Below are 15,568 nucleotides of genomic sequence, written 5' to 3'. Positions count from 1 at the left end.
AAGGTAGTAAAAATGAAATCCTGACATTTAAATACGCTGGCCGTTATACGTACGAAAACAGAAGCTTCTCCTGCCAAAAATAACTCGGCTCGCCATTCCACGGCTAAAATATGCTGCATGGATTAGAGGGAAAGATATTTACCCATGTGTCTCGGGCTCTTGAACCATCTCGGCAGAGTTATATATACAGATTTGTATCTTTTAGGAGAGATGAAAACCATGAAATATCGTACGCGTCCAGGGTTTGGGAAGAGGCACCAGAGATGCCCTTATTAGATAGAACTCCGCATTAGCAAAAGAAAGGCATTTGAGTTATATACTAATGATGACCTATTCCCAGGCCCCTACAGGACTCAGCTGTGTTTAGGGCCAGAAGTATTGGCCTTTGATGAGGAAAAGCCAGACCACTTAATGGAGAGAGTGGCTCTGCCACCAAAACATATATGCATAATGGAAAAATAATGGAATTTATAATAATTTGTTTAGACGGAGAGAGAAACAGAGGGAATTAGAGCTGCTTGGTGCTGCAGCCTGCAGACTACATGCACCTCTGCCATAACAAGATTAGAATTTAAACTATGGAGCGAAAGAGTCTCTCTGGCTGGATGAAATATTAAAATAGGCCATGCCTTGGCGCTAGGCTGAAAAACTCTCTCTCTCTCTCTCGCTCTCTCTCTCTTTTTCCATGTGACATTTTCCACTTCTGACATACGCCTGCCAATCAGAATGATTGACATCGCACACTTCGGGCCACTTCACACCGAATAGCTGTATAAGCACATGGGAATACTCGTTCATCGTACGTACGTGTTTTTATTTCTTTTTTGGAGCTCTCTGATCGTGCATTGTCATGAATCATCCTCAGCCAGACCGGATGGGCGTGCCAGCGTATCTGCTTGTTTCACTGGGAGATGGGTTAAAACGTTGTCAAGTTTCTTTAGGGCTTTAGGCTGACAGTGAACACGTGTTTCCCCGCTGCGATCTGCGGGGTAGGAGCCGCGTGTGTTGTGCGGTGTAAGTCACAAGGTATTTGCATCTAGACAACCTCTGAATGATGCAGTAGGTGAGGAGCACCACCATGACCAAGCCTCCGGGGGAAAGACGGTCCTCCAGACAGACCTCTGCCTGTTCTGTGTCTGCTCAGACTAAACACCTCGTGGAGCAATCAGCCAAGCCGTCTGTAAGCGTGAGACTTTTTAAAATGTCACGTTGAATAATCTTTGTATATACAGTATATTGGAATGTGGACATAACCATATCAAACTAGTGTGAGTGTGGGATTTCGTTTTGGCTTGCGTGTCGTGGTCCTGGCTATCAACGGTTCTGTCCCTGAAGGGTGTGTGTGTATAATCACATGTCGGATTTGACTAAGAGTGAGTAGTGTTATCTCAGTGATGACCTCAGTATGAACACAGCTCACTGACTGAGAATGGGACACTGGAGGGCGAACATTTTCACTTACTAATTTGTAATAGCCACCAGAGGGAGCTAGGATAGTAGCTTTGGGTTAGAATGACATGAGAGCCACTTCTGAAACCTTGTTTTTGTGACCAACCCAGATGGAATGTGATGACACAAAAATGCCATTTGTGATACAATGTAAGTGTAAAAATAATCATTCAAATAATTATTAAATAAAATATGAATAAACAAAAGCATGGATCTAACATTATTAATATATTAATTGCATTTGAATGCTTTTATAATAATAATAATGAAAAAAAATGAAAACGTAAAGACCCCCCAGATGATGTAACTTTTAGCAATGTTATTTATTTAGAAAGTTATTTTGTGCTAACCATACTGCAACATGAAGAATTTGGAGAGGTTTGTATCATTTGCAAGAAACTTTTGTGGAAAAGGTTTGTGCTTTCATGTTCATGTAATAACACACTATTACCATGATTGGGTTTATGGTTGGTTTTCTTGATCAAAATATCATATTGCATGTTACATCGTATCTCCATACATGCATTCGGAAGCTATTTGTGTGTTTTGAGTCATCAGAATTCTGGAAATCTTGCTGAGCTTTCAGAGACTTACCAGCATCTTCAGAAATGAAGCTCCAGCTTCAGGCCACTGGAGGGGTCACTTTGGAAATCGTAAAGAACAGAGCAAATTTTCGACACGCAGATGGGAAAAAGAATTGATTTAATGTTAAATCGATGCGAGTTGGTTAATTCAACGTAGATTCAACAGTACATCAGTTATCTTTGCTGTCCTTTTCTTAAGCCGATAGTGCCGCTCTCCGCCATCAAACCATCAAAGGCAGTCATTAATGGAGAGATCGGCAGGCATTAATGGAAAGACATCCCCGTCACGTCCACTACAAGTCACGTTGGATTTCTCCAAGCCACAAATCAGCGCACGCATGGCGAAAGCAAATCCCCTCTTTATCATCTGACTGTAATTTGGATTTTAATCGTAGCCTAATGTCACGCCATAGCTTCCCTTTTATGCGTCATCTCTGAAGAATCTGCACTGGCTTTGCCAGGAAACTGTTAAGCAAGTGCACAACAGAGCCACCCAATAGAGATGTCTCTGTGTTGACACTGTTAGACCAGACTCACCCTCGTCCTGTCTGTTTACACACGCACCCACACACACAGATGTCGTGAAACACGCGGCTCATATATCTGCTTTATTCTATGAAGCCTATTATCTAGAGCTGCTGTCAAATTGTCTAATGTGTTAGCAGGTGCTCATAGAGGGACAATATGGGTGGAAGTTGCATTTGATTTACATTTGATTTGTTTCAGGAGTCCGAGGGCTCGTTGACAGAATGCTTCGATGCAAACAAGCTCTATTATATTCTATTATAAATGTATTATTTCAGTAGTACACATACATGTATGAGTAACAGGACAAGTGCTTCTGTTGTGAATACAGCAGAATAAATAAATAAGCAGAATGTTAAGATATACTATCTTTTCTACTTTTTCATACATTTTTGCATTTGCAGGACAGAGCTCTCCAAATCCGTAGACATAATTATTCTGTATGTGCTTGCATTCACTTGTTTATTTAAGCGGCATTTATATGAAGTACTTTGAATGAAAGTGAATGCAAAGTACTGTGGCTGCGCGTGGTCTTTTCGTTATCTTTTTTCATTATTATTTTAATACCTCCTCTTGTTATGGATTGTTAGTGGTGTTTGGTTATAGTATGGAATCTTGTCGTTCATGGCTTAGCCAATATGCGACAAACATCAGCCTAACAGTGTTTAATTGGAATTTGTGAATGCATTTCACCCCTGCAGGGTGGAGATTAACACCAGAGCTTCTAAGATTGACTAATAAAACACTACATGGACTTCACAGGTTGACAGGCATTTTTTTTCTTTCGTGTAATATGGAAAACCGTTTTACATAGATGGCATGGAGTGTGTGTGCATTCACACACTCCAAGGAAAAATAATGTTGCATACAATACCGAATACAAAAACACTGCTAATAAAATAGCATGTATGACTTGTGCAATGGCTTTGTGATTTTTTTAAATGTCTCCAAAAATTATTATTATAATTATGACTATTTTAAAACAAAAATTCTTTATACATCATCTGCAAGTTAAATTAATAAGCTTTCCATTAATGTATGGTTTGTTATAGTAGGACAATATTGAGAAAATCCCCTTTTGTGTATAAATGTATATAAAGTTAAGTATACATAAATGAATATATAAAGTTTTGATCTGTTTACGGTATGAAATTTTAAAATATCTTCATGGAAAATGTATCATTTTGACCCATACAATGTATTGTTTGCTATTGCTACAAATATACCCGTGGTACTCATGACTGGTTTTGTGATCCAGGGTCACATATTTACTTTTAAAGATGCAAACAATAAAAATATGTGGTCACACTTTATTTCCAATTCTCAGTATTAATAAACCATTAACTACGACTTTTGCCTCTGTAAACTCCTAATTTGTTGCTTATTAATAGTTAGTAAGGTAGTTGTTAGGTTTAGGTATTGGGTAGGATTAGGGAAGTCGAATATGGTCATGTAGAACATTTGCTTTATAAGTACTAATAAACAGCCAATATGCTAATATTAGGCATGCCAATAAGCAACTAGTTAATAGTGAGAATTGGTCCCTATACTAAAGTGTTACCAAATATGTAAACAGTTTGGTTAACTTAAGTCGTACTATAGGTCTTCTATATTCAAGCAGGCACACAGTATATTCTCAGAATATATTCACATATTCTCATGTGTATGTGCGTGAGCGTGTGAAAGTACAGTATGTGTGTGTAAGTCAGAGTGAAAGAAGTTGGAGATACAGAGAAGATACACACAGAGATAATGAAAAAGAGACAATTCATCCAGACCCTCGCTCTTCTCATATGGTGCGTCTCCTTCTGTTGCACAGTCCTGTTCAGAGCCAAGCAGTCAAGAATGTGGGGTATCATTTCCTGCAGAGAGATGACGTTCATGGAAAGCAGAAAAAAGAAAACAGTGAAGGAAAAAAGCCCTTGCCAAAGGGAGGCTTAGTGGTGTCAGACTCAGGAAACAGAGTTTTCAGATTTGAGGGTTTAGTCTGAATGTGCGGGGAGAAAGCGCTAGAGCTTCCCCGGAGTGTGTGTGTGTTTGTGAGGCTGAGAGCTGGCAGCTGCTGTGGTAGGGCGAGACTGGGCAGGCTCCGGTGCTCGGGCCCCGGGGAAGCACCAAGCTGCCAAAGTGCCCTGGCAGAGGCCCGGGATGGGTCCGCCGGAACAGAAGAGCCTCTTGTGCTCACCTTGCGCGGTCCACCTCCTGTGCTTCGCGTTCGGCTCAGGTCTACTTTACACTGCTGTGCTTAGCGCACAATAGACCAACTGCAGCCACCAGCAGCGAAGCCTCAAATCAGAACCAGAGTCATGAAACTAGAGAAACACTGACTGTTCTCTTGACTGCGAAGGGATGTTTCTAACGTCTCTCTAAGAATGCTAAGATCTGCCTGATCTTTCGCAGACTGAGAGAAAGCATTCTCGAGTGTGTGCATTTGTCAATTCTGCTTTGGAGGTGAGATCCGTCTGCCTGCGTCTCCTTCAGTGGACTCGACTCCGGAGTCAGCTGTCTAACAACGCTTCTCAGCTCATTAAATGAAATCCCACAGCACGCACAGAAGAATTTAAATGAGAACATGCGTTTGATGTGTGGGACACCCCGTCCGCTCCCACCCCCTCCTTCTGGCCCGCCGTATGTGCCATGGCCAGGAAGAGACTGGGTGGTAAACGCCTTGTTTAAGGCACTGACGGGTGAAGGTCTCTCAGGCCGACCTTGGGGAACTTAGCTGAAACTGTATATGTGTAAATCCATTGCAAATCCCCTTTTTTTCCCCTCACAGCCCGACTGCCTCAAGAAACTGGATCACTGCACTGTTTACAAGACCTCATGATTCATTTGGGATAAGGGGTCTTGACAAGGCAGGACCTGGGTCACTATTTGAAAAGATTGTAACCTAAAACCAAGGTGAAAAAGTTGGCTCAAAGTGCTTTAATGATGACATGAGGTAACCAGCATGAAATAATTGGACTTTATCTGTGTTTTCTACATTCCTCTGGACTACAGGACAGGGGACTTCGGAAGGTGAGTGTGAGGGTTGGATTAGGGCGATGCATGATTGATGGGATTTCTCCTTGAGTAGATAACTGAGATCAAGCTAATAATGTGAACATCGAACGAAATAAACGAATATGCTCTGTTCCTGATTCTTAAGCTATTTATTTATTTCAAGCAAACAATAAATGACAAGGGTTTTGTTTGTGCGGTGCTGTCTTTTGTATACACTGTCATTATGTCTTACAGACCCTGTTTATGAGCAACACAGCTGAACACCTTTTTGATATCAGGCTGCTTTTGCTAGTCTGCATTCCCTGTTGGTGTGTTATTCGATTATTTGTTACTCGCACGAAACCGCAAGGACGAAACAATCACAAGCTCGCAAACTCGCCGATCAGGTTTGTACATGGGATCACATCCACATGGCCACTCGATAATGATAAAATTAGTGATAATCAATACAAGGCTTTACGGGATGGTGCAGGACTTACCCACTTGGCACCTGTGAGAAATGGAGATCTGAAGCATCTTTTTTCAAAGCGTTCACAGAGACGCAGAGGAGCTAGTGCATTTCAGGGGAGCATCTTTCTTCCCCTTCATCTCCCTCCCTTTGCACACAACGCCCCCCTCCCCTCTCTGTATTGGGTTTTGTAAGGGATTTTACTCCCGAATCCCTCAAATCAACAGAGGATAGATGCCCATTGTGTTTAATCAAAGCACTTCCTTCCCATAATCCTTCAATTCTAACGGGAAGAATGGGAATGTGAAGGGGAATGCCATGGATGTATCCCATGAAGGCCCACATTATACAGTCTCATTTGGATTTCTCCAGCAGGCACTGCCAAGGCCCGGTGCTTGTTTGTTGATATTTCATTTATCTGGTTTGTGCGTACTTGCCGGTGTTTGTGTGCCGCTGTTGGCTCCGCCAACACGCTCGGTTGTGGATAGGTGTCGGCTCCCCAATCATGTTTACATTGGAAGAGAATAATTGACTTGTCACCTGTAGAAACCTGCTTATGGCTTTAAATCCCGCAGACATGTTTGGCAGGGTATCTGCGTACTGTTTATGCCCCTGTCAGGTGAAAGCGGCAAAACGTGTTGGAGTTGACTCGCAGTAATCCTGTTCGGTCTAGTAATCGAGTTAATCCTCTGGGATTTACCCTGTTTGCACTTTCTCCCATAAATCCCTGGGGTAGTGTACCCACCTGACACCTAGATATTCTAGGCTGTTTTTAATGGGCACTGTACAAGGGTTAAAAGTGTGTTGTTCACTTGCCGTGTTGTTCTGTTTAGACAATGCACCCTGGACTCTTCGCCAGGAATTCGATCCTGAAAGTGGTATGTCATCAGGCATGAGAAAACGGGGAAAGCGGAGTGGTTTAAGTTCACACGACATGGCCTCTTGTTGGATCATTCATCCTTTACTCTGGACCGCAAGCCTGGGCTGGAATCCAAGCAGATCTCAGCCAAGCCCCTTCCATCTGCCCGTATTACTCCTCAGGGAAAGGTATCTAAGCCTTCCCCACTACGCAATTTCCCGATGCCTTTCTACTTGAGTGGGTGGCCCCAGCTTGCCCCGGCTCCCGGTCTTACAGTGACAGAGACTGCTCTCTGCTCTGGAGAAGGTGAAATCAAATCCTTCAGTCCAACAGACAGCAGCGAAGGATCAGAGACCATAGAGAGAAGATTAAAGATCCTCTCATATTTTACCTCCGCGCGCTCTGAATAAGCATTGTAATCCGTGGAATCGAATGCTTCCAATCTGCCCCTCTAAGGTCATGATATCTTGCATGTGACATTTAGCTTTTTTAAAACGTTTTCCCATCTCGTATCAAATACTGACAGTGAAGCCTTGAACAGAATACGGTGTGTAGTCTAGTCTGAATGCCTTTCAATGACATTACCTTGGATCTCATGCGTTTCAGCTTGAATTGCACACACTTGTAAAGCGATACGTCTGTATATGATGTGTAAATTGATATTGATGATCAAAGTAAACATTGTGACCCTTCATATGAGGCTTTGATTTGAACCTTTTGAAATGAGTCCAGACCAATTAATGGAGTTTGGAGTTGAGTCCCAAGAGCTTCATTAGAAGCCCGAACGGCGATTTCAGAGGCAGCTGCCATTTCTCTCCTCCGGTTTCCTATCAACCCCATCCAGCACTCTGGACAACGGTTAACAGTCTGATGTAGATCATCATTCACAAAAGGAACCGGATTGTTCCCGGTTTGGGTTTGATTTTGAGTTGACCAGGCTAAGATGTGTGCATGTTTAGATTGATAAATGATGTTGCAGATTCAAACTAAAACAAAACCCAGAAGTTTCGTCATGGAATGTGACTAGGACAAATGTCTTTCTTCCTGGGAAAGATAAAAGATTGGTGCCAGCCTGACAGTGGGAGTTTGGGAGAGGAACAAGTTTCCTGGATAATCACAGCTCTTCTCATCTTAGGCCATTCTCAAAGCGGATAGGAAGTGGCCATTAAGACATGGTAGGAAGTGTGCTAGCTGTTTGTGTCAATTCAGATAAGGATTTTGAGCCACATATCAAGCTTGATTTTTCTTGCCGTCACCCTGTAGCTCTCAAACCTAATTTTCCGGCATGGCACGTGTCAGCCCCTGTGCCTTTTTCAGAAGCTTTTGTGTAAGAAAAATGTATTCTTCATGGGTTGCTCTTTCAGAACTCTGGGGATTTGATGGAGTTCTACGTTATATTTTATTGAAGTATCAATTCAGCCTCAAATTTGCTTAGGAATACAAATATAAACAATTAAGGCAATTGTTAAAATACAGTATGGAATTGTAAATGAATGTAGATTGTAGAGGTAAAATAATCTGAGTTCGTATTGAGATTTTAAATAATATTGACTTTTGATTGCAGACTTGACAAATCTGAGCTCAGTTTGAGACATTATTGAGATCTCTTCTAAAACTCTAATGGAGACATTTGTTAGATTTCTGCCTCTTGTCTTAGGGGAAATAGCTGAGATGCAGATGAGACTTGAGCAAAAGTTTCCATTTGCTCGCCATTAAATCTCAATAAAGTCCAGAAGAAATTATTTAAAGAGATCGCATATGTGATTCGCATATGGGTACATTTGAGACCTATTGCTGATCTATTTCAGTGAAAATTAGTCAAATTTCCTTGAAATTACATATCTATGGGCTAGTTTTATTGTGATGGCACTTTTTGTACTTTTTGAAGCTTGTCAGACTCTGGTCACTTTGTACATTCATTGTATAGAAGGTGCAAAACATCTCCTTTAGATTCACAGAACATAGAAAGCCATATACTGTAGGCATGGCAGGACATGAAAGCGAGTGAGTAATGTGAGTAAATGGCAGAATTTAAGGTTGACTTTAGATCTTACACCTTAATTGTAGAGTCCGATTGTATCGCGAGGTACACATTTAAAGATATTTCTCCATGCTGATGAATTAATTACGTTATTATTTTGCCTTTCAAATGTTTCGAGCTCATTTATTTTAAGAGTGTCTCTTTCCAGCACTCTTCAGAAGTGCCAAGGAAACCCCTCAGTTACACACACTTAGGAAAAGCAGCGCAGCTTAACCGAGGCAGGAGATTTCGTCAGTTTGCTTTTTTCCACTAGAAACAGGATCAGCTGTAAATACTCTCTTCCCAAGAGTGTGCGCGGCTTCTCTTTTACAGCGATTCACAAACTCTCTATACCTCTCTCCCTCCTTGTGGGCCCTACAAATGGCGCAAGTCCTTTCTCAGCCATTGGTTCCTAACCCAGATCAAATGTTAGGGTTTAAAAAGCTAAAGTCTGATGTGGATGAGCAACTGCCCATAAAACACTTTAATCCCTAATGCTGTAATGTATTTAATTTCACACTCTCTGATGCTGTTGGCCTTTTTTAGGATTACTGACGGCGGGGGCTGGGTTTGGGTGTAGGACAGAGGACCTAGGGTCTTGGACTAAAGCCGTACCAACGCAAAAGATGAAGAGCAAGCACGCCGCTCTAAAACAGTCAAGCTCCTCATTGAACTTTATCCAGATAGCGTGTCTTTACTGTTGGATGCCTATATGTAAATTGGAGGGTTTTAAAGAGCAGAGGAATGCAATGATATCTGCATTGTCCTTAGCCCTGCTTGAGAGACCCGGCAAATCCCATTGTATGCGTGTTACTATGGAGCTTCATAAAGTTGAAGACCAATATAGTTGCGCCTTTATTAGATGAGGATCTGCACAGGCGGATGGGATATTGGATGCAATAATTCCCTGCTAGGAGAGCACACATAGCCTCTTTTATATCGCCCTCTAATATCCAATTTACGGGCGAGAGGACCTCAGCCAACTGAGCCTACTAAAGTTAAAATGCAAAGTCTTCAGCGTGAGATGGAATTAAGGCCAACTTTTCCTCTCTTGTGTGTGCCAACACTTTTGAGGTTTCAAAATATGAAACTTTTATTTTTCCAACTTATTTTCCCTTCAGCTACATTATGTGAGCATATGTGAGAAGGACGCTATTGAAAACAACAACTAGTCTGACATTAAAACGGTTGGTTTTGTGTTTTGTTTGGTAAATCTACTGTATGTTTCGTTGAAAAGAACATTCTCTGAATGGAGAAGTTAGTGTTGTTAAACCGGCTGTTAACAGTTTTCTAAAACCCTGTTATGTGAGTTAGCGAAATAGCTTTAAACTAAAATCAATTGAACCTCCAAAAGCAAGAGGCCTCCATCTATTTAGACAAATCCTTTAGAGGTATTGTATGCAAGTGCTTTATTCGCCCTGATCTTTACTTAGTTCCTCTGAGTGGTTTGTTTCCTGTACACGCACACACACGCACACACGCACACACACGCACGCACGCACGCACACACACACTCTCCTTTGCTGTCTATTTCTCCCATGAACCCCGAGACAGTCACTGCCAGGGGATGTATTTACTCATAACAAGGGCTTAGCTGCAACCCTGTAAATAAGAATATATGGTGATTTATACGCTGTGCAACACGGATTGTGTTGCCCTGCTGGTTTAAGCATTTTACACTTTGATAAACTCACCCGAGGCTTTCTGACACTGTGGGTACTAAAACCCCTGGTGTTGACCCAGCCCTGCTGCCTTTTGCCCTATTAAGCAGGCAAAGCCAATCTCATAAGCACACACACTACTTCTGGCTTGTTATTTGTGCTTTCTCTATTGGTTCTGGTTTGCAATTAACATGATTTCTGCAAAAACAACACAGGATGATCACAGGATCAACAAAACCCACTTTATAGTCAAGTACGTTGACTTCACAAATACAGACAACAAAAAATTCCCTGCACTGTTATTTACTTTCTTCAGCAAAAAGGTTAATGAGAGTGTGCAGAAGTCATAAAACAATCCTCCATCTTATTATGAGAGCATTTCTGCATGATGGCTTCATGGCCAGGAAAATGGAATGAAATACTGAGCTCTGTCAATAGGCGATCCATAATGACTGTGCTGTTAGACTTTTGCTTGAGAATAATTTAAAAGCTCGGTAATCAATAACTAATCTTGGCTATAGTCAGATGAAATGAAATAAAGTGGTAAATGATGTGGTATGCCGGCATACGCTCATGCGCTTTGGACAAATCATTCCTGATTTATTTCCAGCCGCAGACGGAGTCTTCTTTCAGTGTTTTCTGTGTTGATTTGGGTGGAAATCTGCTCAAAACACATGATCAAATGTGTTAAATGGAGCTATGAGCACATTATGCCAAAAAACTTTGTACAATATGCATTACGCAAAAAAAAAAATGTTATTTTCTACAAATATTTAACCATCATCTAAACAAGATACAAGATACTTGTTTCCTTATCAAAAGTGTGAGAAAATTATAACAATTACACTATTAGTCAAACATTTTTAAACAACGTGCAATATCATTTCAGTTCATTGCAAGTGTACCTCAGTTTTGTTTTTCCTAAAAAAAAACACAAAGATACTCATAAATTAGATTTTTTTTAATGTTATTAATTATTAGTTTGGCTTCAAAATGAGATAACTCCGTTTTTAAAAAACTCAAAAATCATGTTTTTTATTGTGTTATCATGTTTTTATTGTGTTAGTTAGCTGTATTTTTTTGAGTATTTATGGCTTAAATCAAAACAAACCAACTGCAGTTTGATTGATATTAATTGGAATCCACCATAAAAAACATGATTTTTGAAAAATTATAAAAATCTCATTTTGGAACCAAACTCTTCATTTTTTCTTTTATATTATTGTATTTTTTTATTTTATTTACTCAAATGAACCGATATTGGTTACTACAAGCATCAACTTAGCCTAAATGTTTCACGAAGAAAGGCAAGGTTGTGTAGAAATGATAAAAAGCATAGGCATCTGATTCTTTAAACATATAACTTGTAAGGATGTAGCTAGGAATTTCAGACCCTGATCGGTGTCAGACTTTCTTAGCATATGTGAAGGTATATTGAGGACAGGATAGTAGTTTCACAATGCAACATTTTGGACATGTAATGGAGTCCGGCTGCTTGCATTTATTGGTGCAGGCCCATCTGTAAATGTTTCTGGAGCTTTAGTGTGTAGTATTTAGTGGACACGCTCGCAGCTGCTTTGAAACAGACCGTTGCTTTGTGCAGTCACCCTGTGCCCTCTGTGACCTCTACCTGCACTGCAGCGCAAACAGAGAGGCAGAAACAGAGAAAAGATGAGAGAAAGAGAGAGAGAGAGGGAGAGAGGGAGAGAGGGGCAAGGGCACTGCTGGGGCGCTGTTAATTCTTCCATATCTAAGCCTCTTTGCTGAGGCTCTCTTTGTCTTCAAAGTCCGAGTCATTAAGGACTAATCCTATCACTCCACCTAATCTGAAGTCGTGGAGTCAGAGTCCAGCTTTCCCTAAAATGGCTTTTGTATGGGCCAAATAGACACGGTTAACTTTTAGTCGAGAGCATCCCAGAGTGCACCTCTCCTCAGTCCTTGAGGCTCAATCCTCCCCAAAACTTTAATGGAGTGCCGTTAATGATTCTGCCCCTTATCGTCCCTCTTCATCCCCCCCACTCATGTGTGTTGTACGGGCCCAACTAGAGAAAAGGTCTCGCTCGGATGAAATAGTGGTCAGGTTTGTTTTGCAGCGTGCGTGATTGTGAATACGCAGCAACATCTGACATCTGCCGGCGTGCATTTTTGGCTTGGCTTTCTAAACAGTTGTCTGGTGTATGAAACTGTTAAGAGAGCATTGCTCGAATAGTTCATGTCATATTCTCAAGAGCACTGGAGGGAAGTGTTTACAAAGTGTCTTTCTGGGGCTTGTTAGGCAGGCAGAGGGGTCTGCTATGGGCTGGACAGCTTTTGGCAGATATCTGCACTACTTGAGTAGATGTTGCTTCATTAAGCTGAGCCAGAATTTGTGTAAACATTAAGGCAGCCTGCTAGCAGGAAGTGGTCAAGAAATGACCCAAGTTGATATTCTGTCAGCTGGTCGGATGGTAAAAGGAGTTTGACCCCTGCCATTCCCGCTGTGTCATCGTGTATTGTTTATGTTTGTTTATTTGTTTTGGTTCACTTGACAGTGCCATAGTTGTTTTCTTGAGTGTAATATGTGGTAAAAAGAACATGCATCATATTTCAGCCCAAACAAAACAAAATGAAATGAAAAATAAAAATAAGTTTTGCTTACAGAAACCAATTCTGACTTTTTTTTTATTTGCTTTCTTTGCAGTAAAAAGCAGCTATGGATGGTTCAAGAAAGAAATGGTAGATCGCAATGTAAATAAAATGTAATATAAAAAAAAATGCAAAAATGAAGACCCCATTACAGTTAACAAATGCAGACATCACTGTTGATTCAGTTTTAATACAAAATGCATAAAAAACTAATAGTAAAAAGTTTATGAAAACTAAAAATAAGGCTAAAATTGCCCACAATGTTTATAAGTATGTTAAGTAGTTCAAGATGAATCTGCTGCGGGAGCTTAATTCTGTTTACTTAAAAAATTAAAACAAAAGTCTATTGGAGTAAAAGTAAAGAAGGATTGTCACACTTTAGATTAGGGTCCATTTCTCACTATTAACTAACTATTACATGTTGATAAGCAAGTAGTTAATCAATTTGTGTACCTCAATATAAAGTTTAACCAGAAGGATATATGAAAGGACTGATAAATATGAATAAGAAATATGTTGTGTGTGAGAGAGTTTGCTTATAAGCAGTAATTGGGAGTTTATTGAGGCAAAAGTCATGTGCTTATTGGTTATAAATTAGTACGTACACATACGTACATATTAATGTCTGACCTTATTCTACATCCTGTAATCCTATATTCCCAATACCTAAACACGACCTTATAAACAGTAATTAGCAGTTTATTGAGGCAAAAGTCATAGTTAATAGTAAGAAATGGACCATAATCTAAAGAACTACTAAATGACCAATAATATAAGTTATTGTGCATATTATCCTACATTATATTTTATATCGTTTCATATTATGCAGTGCAGTTTTTTATACATCCTGTACAAAAACATACACAATTTTTTTCAAGATGTTACCTAACATTTGCATTCACAAATGTTTTCACGCTCCCATATCTACACACGCATACCCATTCCAGATGATAAAGGCTTGTGTCTGTCTTTCTGCTGTTGTCATCATCAGAGAAGCAAATGAAAACCATGTGTTGTTTAAGTGTAATTATGGTGCTGTAAAGCAACAGAACAACAGGAGTGTAGTTTTACTGTGCCGTAAACGAAGGTAGGCGTCTTTATCAAGGGATCTCATGTTGCAGGGATGATGGTCTGGGAACTATGATCCAGCCCACAGAGACAGAAACGGTTCTCACCGTGGCTCCAGAGCCCCCACCCGCACCAGGCAATGCGCCAACACGGAAGGGTCAGGGGTCAGTCTCTAAAATGTTTATGCTCCGTCCTGTGATTTTGAACTCCCCCTCTATTTTGGTTGGAGCCCCAAATTTCTAAATGACTTCAAATGTGTATTTTTGTTGTCACAGGCTGGAACTCGGAGAGATTGCTAGGGTGTGTTTATGAACACTGTCTCAGATGGTCAAGATCAACTGCGACTCTTGTCGTAATGAACCGGCCTGTCATGGCTACACCTTATTACCTGGCATCACTCGGGAAAATAGTGAACAACACAGTGAAGGTTATATATGATATACATTTACTCAAAATCTACTCTTTTATTTTTATTTTATGAAAACAGATCTGCTGCCAGTAAAACTTGACTTTTGTATAGGAAATAATAACACCGTTAAAATGAGAGCTTAAAGAGATAGAAATAGAAGTTCTTTCTTCATTTATTCATCCTCATGTCATTACAAACCTACTTGACTTTCTTTTTTCTCAAGAACATAACATTTTGAAGAACGCTGATAACCAAACAACATTGAACCCCATTGACTTCCATCTTCTATTTTTTTCCACAGCAACAATAAGATCATACAAATTTCGAAAGGTATGAGGTTGAATAAACGATGACGATTTTTATTTTTGGGTGAACGATCCCTTTAATACAATATTTTGGGGTAGATTTATATAATATGTAAGGAATAATTGACGACGGGCCGTTCAATTATCGAAAGTTAATGCACACCCCGAGGTGGTAATGCGGCCACGACGCGAAGCGGAGTGGCCTTTACACCTCGGGTGTGCATTAACTTTCGATAATTGAAAGGACCGGAGTCAATTATTCCGCTTATACCACGGTCACAACACCACAAGACGTTGTTCCGATACCACAAGACGTTGTTACGATGTTTTATGTCAAGACATTTGTATGGTATTTGTCCCGGAATGCTCTTGCTGGTAGAACTAATTTCTTACGCATCTCATCTGAAGGCGTTGCTTGAGCTGCATATGCAGTTTTCCGAGAGCGAGAGGAAGACAGACAGTGCACATGCATACGCGTTTGCTTCACTGAGAGTGAAAAGACAAATATCTATATTTGATTTGTTTTCGTCGTATTTAACACCCCTGTCGTATAAGAAAAGTATTAAGATAAAAAAAGTGACACGGAGGTTTCTGCGTCAGCTGCGGTTCTCG

Source organism: Triplophysa rosa, linkage group LG9, assembly GCF_024868665.1.
Source record: "Triplophysa rosa linkage group LG9, Trosa_1v2, whole genome shotgun sequence".
NCBI lineage: Eukaryota > Metazoa > Chordata > Actinopteri > Cypriniformes > Nemacheilidae > Triplophysa > Triplophysa rosa.
Note: the sequence above shows the minus strand (reverse complement) of the source record.